Below are 8294 nucleotides of genomic sequence, written 5' to 3' on the forward strand. Positions count from 1 at the left end.
ATCTATCTCAAAATTAAAATGCCTTGGTTTTACATCCATTTACCCTTTGGCTTACCGATTCCAATATCGCTATATGAAAACACTAGGTCATCAACAGCCCAAAATAAATATGTAATTCACTTGCTAATTAACATTAAATTCAAATCAGAGTGCCACTTACCTGTGTTACCTGTGGTTGACGTTTGCTAATGGCAACATGGTTTTAGGGACGACTCTCCACCCAACCATGGGCTCAATTGCACAAGGACTTGCTACAACTGGCCACCCCTGAGCCCTCAATAAACGTACTACTGCCAGTGACTCCTCTGTGTTAGAACACCATTCTCCCAAGAGAATGAAAGATAGAACCTTGGAATGATGGAATGCCTCCCATCCTCCTCACCATCTAATAAATAGAGCAAACATTGGAAGGGGAACCACATGCATACACTATATGTGTGTACATGCAACTTTATTGCTTTCTTGTTTTATTTCTTTTGTTTTGACTTTTTCGATAGCGTTACTGATTTTTTTTACTGTTTTCTTTTTTTATTTTTATTTATATTTATTTAGAGCTTTAGTATGGTTATTTATTATTTATTACTATTTTTATTTTTATTATTTTTTTATTCATTGTTTATTATTTATTTTCTTGTATTTTTTAATATTTATTATTATTTATTTATTATTAAGGGATTTATTATTTATTATTTAGTATTTATTATTAAGGGAGGGACATTACAACTTCTTCCTCTCCTCTTCTTCATTTATTCCTTACTATAGGCCTAGCAACAAGGGTGGAATGAGGTTGAGTCCAACCCATTTGATTTTTAATCTTTGCATGAGTATTTTGTACAAGGGTTTCCTTTCCAATGCATTCCTAAACCTTTCAAGAGAGTGATACTCCCTGATTTAGAGACTATGGGGTAAGGAATTCCATATTCTTTGGCATGCTTGCTGGCTTTCTACCCCTAACAGCTTGAGTGTGTCTTCGAAATGTGAGATGGCCTGCTCCTGGGTGGCAAGGTATTTGGGAGCTAGATGAGCATCATTGGAGACGATGCTATGATTGCTAATGAAAATAATTGGGCTTGTCTTCTCTATCCGTATATGTAGTGTTTCTTTCTCTTCATTTGCTATTACTTTCCTTACCTCCTCAGTTCCGACCTCCTCATGAGTCATCCAAGATGCTAGGGCCATCAGTTGCATGTCCCCCAAATTTTCATTGGCATCCCAAATATTCATATTAGTTAAGATGAGGTTATGCATGTAGAACTCAACCAATTTTTCTCTATCTTCTAAGCTACTTTGGTCACATATTTCAATGAATTTTTTGTAGTCTTGAAATGGCATGGATCCATGTTGTGCTAGGGTATTTATTTGGAATTGTATGCAATACTCTTTAAAAAAGAGTGCATAAGAGTTGGATGGTTGTCTGCACTCTAATGCCTCAATGGAGAGGCTTTCCATTGTGTCCAGTTGGGTTTCCTTCTCTTGCAACTTCTCCCTCAACAATCTATTTTATGCCTATAGTTGTTCACTCATTGTGGACTCTTTCTCTCTTAGCTCACTTAACTCTTTTCCCATTTCAATGACCTTATCTTCCATGAGGCCCACATCTTCCACCTTTTTGGAATTAGCAATAAGCATCCATTTGTGGGTTCTTCCTCTTTCTGCTTCTAGTTCAAATAAAAGTGGAATTGCAAATTTTTGGGGAATAACTTTCCCCGGTTCAATGAATTTATGATAGGAGCTCAAAATAGGCAATAGAATAGGATCCTGGAGCTCTCGAAAGTCCTTCTCAAATGTTTTTGGCGAAGCTGCCCACTCCTATAGTTGTTGTGTTACCTTCTTCCCCTCCTGTTTCTCATTATTCCCTTCTTGTAGCACGTTCTATTCTTCCTGTAGCACACTTTGTTTTTCCTGTATCATGCTTTGTTGTTCCTGTAGCATGCTCTATTCTTCCTGTAGCTTCCCCTTTCATTTTTGTTGGAGGGGTGTAGGTGTCTTGGGTTGTTTAAAGGAGGCTGATCTAGTGGTGGGCCTCCTTACATATGCTACATGAGTCTTTGATACGTTTTCTAGACAGGTGACACTCCTCATATTTTCTTTTAGTTGGCCTTGCCTCCTCTTTCTTACTTGGGGACTCTTAAATTGTGATAGGGGCCATTGTGGGAGTTTGACGCCTCCCTTGCTTGATCCTGGTGCTTTTTCTAGTCTTAAAGTAGAGGGTAGATTTCCTTTGCCTTTTATTTTTAGGTTTGACTGGGGTGCTCAAGGTAGCTAAGGTGGAAGCTACCTCTTTTTCATTGGGTCCTAGGGACAAACTTGTTTGCTCTGGGGATACCCCTTCTTTTCTATATTCAATAGTTTTCTCAGCACTTGATTTTTCCCGTTTCTCCCGCTTTTCCTCTTCATCTTGCTATTTTTCTACCTCTGTCTTCTCTGGATCTGTCTCTCCTTCTTCTTTATCCCCATCTTCTTCTTCTTCCTTCTCCCACTTGTTGTTTTCTTTCCACAGGGGGCCACATGAGATCTTAGTCATTGGTCCAGCCCGACAACGCCCATTGTTTCTATAAACCAAGAGAACTTCTCAATGCTCACAAACTTTGTCAATGCATTTGCAATATTCTTCATAGTGTCCACAAAGTGATACTAAACATCAATGTGATTTGTCTTTGAATGATAAGCAAGGTTCTTTGCCAAGAAAATTGCACTTTGGCTGTCACAGTCTATCCTTATAGCTCATTGTACTAACCCCATACTTTAACACAATCCTTACAACCAAACTAATTCCTTTCTTGCATGAGTGGCTGCCATGTATTCTTCTTCTGTAGTTGAAAGTGCGACTGCAGACTGTCTCTTTCTCATCCAACTGACTGCACCTCCAAATAGGTTAAACACATACCCACTTGTAGATATTCTCTGATCCAGATCTCCAACGCAGGTTGCATCAACAAAGCCATGGATGTCCACAACTCTGTCCAATCCTGGTCTTCTTTTGTAGCACAAACCATAATCACTAGTGCTACACAAGTACCTGAAAACCCAGTTCACTGTTATATAATGCTCCTTCCCCGGTTTTGACATGAACCTTCTCAATACTCCCACTACATGTGCAATGTTTGGTCTAGTACTGTTACACTAAAAAATGTCACCTTGACTACTTACAGTTAGTATGGCTCAAATCAACAGTCATGCTACCCTCTTAGGCAAGTCGCATGCCTCTGTTATCCATCTCAAACTCAAAGAAGAGAGAAAGTCTTGTAAAAATTATGTTTATCTCTGGGGTCGCAGGTTCTCTCTAGTCTTACCTGCGGGGACGCGGACCTTGTTCACAAAATCTGCGTCCATGGACGCTCTGTATGTTAAGGGACAGGTGCGTCCCTCTGTAAAAGGCAAAATGCGCGAGTTTTATCTTGAAAAAGTTACTTGTGGTTACTTCTAGAACATTCTAGAGGTCGGTTTGATGAAATGGATGCGCCTCCAGTTGGTTCATGTATCTCTATTAAGGGGGAACTTATCCCATCAATAAGGGAGTTATCCCACCCATAGAGGGGGATGATCCCATTGATAGTGGACCTGAATAACCTCTTTACAGCACTATAAATAAAGGCATTGAGCCAGAAGGAGAGGAGGTTGGAGCTATACATTTTCTTTGGGTAAATGCTGCAGGATTTAGGTCTGCCATTAGAGCCTTTGTGAGGAGAGATTGTCTTCACTTGATTCTACTTGGGAGAGGGTGAGCTTTGTCAAAGTAGAGGAAAACCCTTGATGGACCCTGGGAGGAACTTGCACAACACCAAGGCCAGGTTGTAAGAGTTTCTTTGTTTCGTTATTAATACAAACTGGTTTATTTTTCTCAATAGCTTGTGTTAATGAGTTATTTCATGTGTTCCTTGGTCTGCATGTTGGATATATGTTTTATTATATGAAATGCAAGTGCTTGGTAATTGTTTGATTGTTTGTGGTTGCAGGAATTGACTTGAAAGAGGAGCTCATCCAGATCGTCAAGAACGGACTTCAACAACAGCATTTTGGAATAAGGTAAGCCTAAACACTTGTAGTTTTCATGTTGTAAAAGGTGTATTTAGAGAAAGATCACTCCTTTTTGTCTTGTTTGTCATTAGAATGTCTTAGACTTCTAGGAAGGTCAGTCGTGTCCGCACCCTTGACAGATTCCGTGTGACAAATTGGCGACTCCGCTGGGGAATCCATTAATGAGAGAGTCTTTTCCTTTATATGAACTTTGCTTTGAGAAAATCATTTTTATTTTCTGATTTTTGACTGTGAGAATTAGTATTTGGGTGGCTTAGCTTTAGATTTAGTTAGATTTGGTTTTTCTTCATTTTTCCAGATGGACGCACCCTCTTAGTACTGCACAGTGCGTCTTTGGACGCGCTGTTGCCGTCTGCACAGAGCGGGGCCGCACCTGTGACAACGGGTTGCCTGCGTCTTCCTGTAAAACTTAAGAAAATTCCATTTTTGCTTTAATTTGCTTTTAGATTTTGTTTTTCCTTAGTGTTTTCTGCCCAGATCCTTTAGTACCCTGTCAAGAATTTTCACCTAAACTAGTCTTGTGAGCTTTGAGTGTTTTAGTGGTTTTCAACGAAGTTTAGACCTAGGGTTTGATTTTTGGGAAGGCTTTGTAGTGACTTTGATAGTAGAAAGTTGTCCAGCCTTAGATCTCTCTGGTTAGTCAACCTTCTTAGAAGTCGGGCTTGTCGTAAAGTCTCCTTTTGTGAGCAACTTGCCATTTGAGTTGTTTTGGGTCAAATTTCGAATTACTTGTTTATAAAGTATTGATTTCCATTTTACAAAAAGAACAAAAAGATTAGAGTTTTGTTTTGGCTAGTTTTTGGTTCTGCAATAAGCTAGTCCTTGATTTGATTGTGATCAAGTAAAACACCTTAGAAATAATCATTGTTAGTTTTGGCCTCGTTAAGGTTGCTTAGAGTAAATTTACCTTTAGTTTGCTTATGAGTGCATTTTCATAGATTTTAAGAGTTGTTAAGATTGATTTTTTGGTTACATTAGATTTACTTGTTTTATTAAAAGAAAAATACAAAAACATCTTCTTAAAAAGTCTTGTTTCAAGTAGCTTTTGGTTTTCGAAAGAAGAAAAGAGTTTTTTCGTGCATGTAAAGAGAGGTTATGTTTTTATGATTGGAAAAGAAAAACGAATTGTTTCTTTGATTGTCTTCAATTAAGAAGTTGCTTTTATAAAGATTGCATTCTCTCAACTTTTTAGTTAAGCAATTCATCGAAAAAGTAAAGTAGTGGATAAATCATTCTAGGTGCATTTTGTAGTGGTTTCGAGTCGAGTCAACACACCACTAGTTTCACTTCCATCACCTTTTGACTTAAGAAACAACCTTAAAAGTAACGCTTAAATTAAAATCAATCTAGTAATCTTTATTTTTCTAGGGCTCTGAAGCACCAACATAGCTTAGGCTAGGGTCTTGGAGTAGGTGAGTACTTAACTCTCCAAGACTACAAAACCAAACAGATAGTCTATCTTGAGTAGAACAAATCCAATTGTTTCAGTTACATTCTGGGAAAGCTCCTCTTAAAGGAGAAACACGAGCTCGTGTCCGAACCAGTGAGGGGATCATTCCTCCCTCGTTGGGAACGACGCCAGGCAGTACGTATTACAAACGGTAAACCTCGGATTAACCATTGTCGAGGAGCCAGGGGTCACTTATCGGTAAACCTTGGATTGTTGTCAAGGAGCCGGTAAGGGGATTGGAGCTTGCTACTCTGCCCTTGCGTGCTGTTGGAGTTTAGACTGTTCCCCCAGGTGTAATTGTTGTGATTGGTAACCTTAGTGGCCATAATATCTAGGATTCTACCCAAGGTGACGGTGGAGGGAAGGTCCCACTGTACCTGGAGCAGACGTCGGTTATACTCACTTGGATTTTCTGGGGGGTTCGCTTCACTTCGAGACGGTTAAAGTGGAGGAACTTGGTCCAGTCTATTCATTAAGCAGGTTGCCGGGGTAACTGTTCCACCCACTATTTCTGTACTGAATCCTGCGAGGTTGGGCTTAATCACCAACTAGCGTTTTTGGTCCGGAAGACTACTGTTTGTGTGTGGTTTGACGCTCTAGATTATTTAGGCGTGTGCTTCAAATTTGATTGGTTCTTTAGAAGACTTTAGGTGGTTTGATTTGAAATTTTTTACTTTGTTTTCGTGTGTTGTAGTTAAAATCTTTAATTGTGGCGGAATTACCGAGAAGGTCCCGTCGAATTGCGGGCCAGTCTCCTGAAGTTGTTTCTGTGGCCGAATTGTTGAGAAGATCCCGTAGACTTAGGGGATCCCCTCCTCGAGACGACCCAGGTAATTTAGAAGGGTTAAAGGTCCTTGTAACTCCTCCTAGTGGCAGTAGAGTAGGATCACCTGAAGAAGGAGAATCTTCCTTGGTAGTCCATCCAGATTACCAAAGTTTAGAAACAGGTTACAATCCCGAAGCTGTTACAGTTTCCGAGCTTGCTGGTAGTTTTTCATCTGCCAGTGAAACAGGCGAAGAACCTGAAATTTCAGAACCTGTTACTCCAACTCCTAGTGTTCCTGATTCACCAAGAATAGAAAGAATTATCACCGAAAATCTTCCTGTTGGATTAATTGCTATAGAAGAACTTGTTCCAGAGGAAGAAATAGGCGTTTCTGATTCTGAAGATCTAATTACCCTTGATCTAAGGGAGCGTGAATCCATCTTTTACAGTCCTCCTAGAAGTGAATCTTGGTACCTTGCATTAACCAATTTTTTAGACAACTCAGTAGGTTTTTCTACACCTCGTACTCCGGTTCCACCTAGAGGAATTCATTCTCCTGTAAATATGTCTGGTCAGTCATCTGTGTTTTCACAAAGTCCTGAATCATTTTTACATGGCGGTCCTTCTGTTCCTACTGGGTATCAATCACTTTCTGGTACCTTTGCGGGAGCATCTCCTCAACCTGTTGATCATGGGTTATTAGTTGGAAACAGTGGTAATGTACCATTGAGTATAGGTGACGTTTATATGATGTCAGGTTCAACTCCCATTAACCAACCTCAAGGTGGCCAATTACCGCCTGGGGGGCAACCTTCGTTAATGCCTGGGGGGCAACCTCAAGGTACTTCATTCGTGACTGGGGGGCAACCTCAAGGGTATCAACCCCAAGGGTATCAACCCCAGCCTCAATATGTACCCCAAAGTCAACCTCAGTATCAGTATCAAGGATGGCAACCTCAAGGATGGCAACCCCAAGGGTATCAACCCCAAGGGTACCAACCTCAAGGATACCAACCTCAAGGTCAAGGTCAACCCCAGTATTCGTATTTACCTCAAGGTTATCAACCTACGGGTCAATACCCTGGTCAAGGTTATCAACCACCTCAAGGGCAATCATATGGGACTGCACCTTACAGTTATCAACCCTATCCTCAATACGGCTATGGGTCTCAGTATCCTCAACCTGTTACGAGTCAATACCCTGGAATGTTAACATGGGATCCGTCACAGGGTCAACAGATGTCGCAACCAAGTATACAGTCGGTACCTCAAGCAGGACAACCTGCAGTTCCTGGTCCATCCCAGCAACCGCAACCTGTCCAGTCAAGTGTTCAGACCCCTGTAACTTCTGTAGTTACTCAGCCGCCAATTGCACCTGGTACTCCACCTCACACGGCTGCAGCAACTACCGCTTCATCTACCATGCTTACTTCTGGAGTATCGGCAGCTCCGGTTTCTACTGTCCCTGTAACCACTCCTCAGACATCTGTACCGTTGTCTGGACCCACGGTTCAAACCACAGTCCAGATGCCTGTAGGCCAACCTGGTACAAGTACGGTTGTTACTACTCAACCTCAATTTGTTCAACCTCCGTACCAGGGACAGTATCAACCTGGGCAAGCTGCCCAACAACCGGTTTACCAGTATCAACCGTATCCTGGGTACACTTATCAACCACCTCAACAACCCCAGTACGGTCCGGTTAATCCTGGTTTTCCAGGAGGATATAATATCCCCAATGCGACTCCTGTTCCTAGTTATCCTGGATATCCTCCTCCTGGGGCTGGTATTGTGACTCAGAGTTTTAGAGATCCTAACCGGCAGTTACCATTTATTGCAACTTTAGATTTACCCGACTTGACGCGCCTAACGAACGATCCAATTCAATATCTTCCGTTCTGGCCGCCAATGCCAAATAAGTTGCCCAGCGATATACCCAAGTTCGAAGGTAAGTCTGGAGAGGATCCGTCTAATCACGTGATGACTTACCACCTCTGGTGTGCATCAAATTCCATCTCAGATGATTCCATCCGCTTACGT

Source organism: Pinus tabuliformis, chromosome 2_1, assembly GCF_031772625.1.
Source record: "Pinus tabuliformis cultivar Carrire ecotype Pingquan chromosome 2_1, CPIR1, whole genome shotgun sequence".
In the NCBI taxonomy this organism is placed as follows: Eukaryota; Viridiplantae; Streptophyta; class Pinopsida; order Pinales; family Pinaceae; genus Pinus; species Pinus tabuliformis.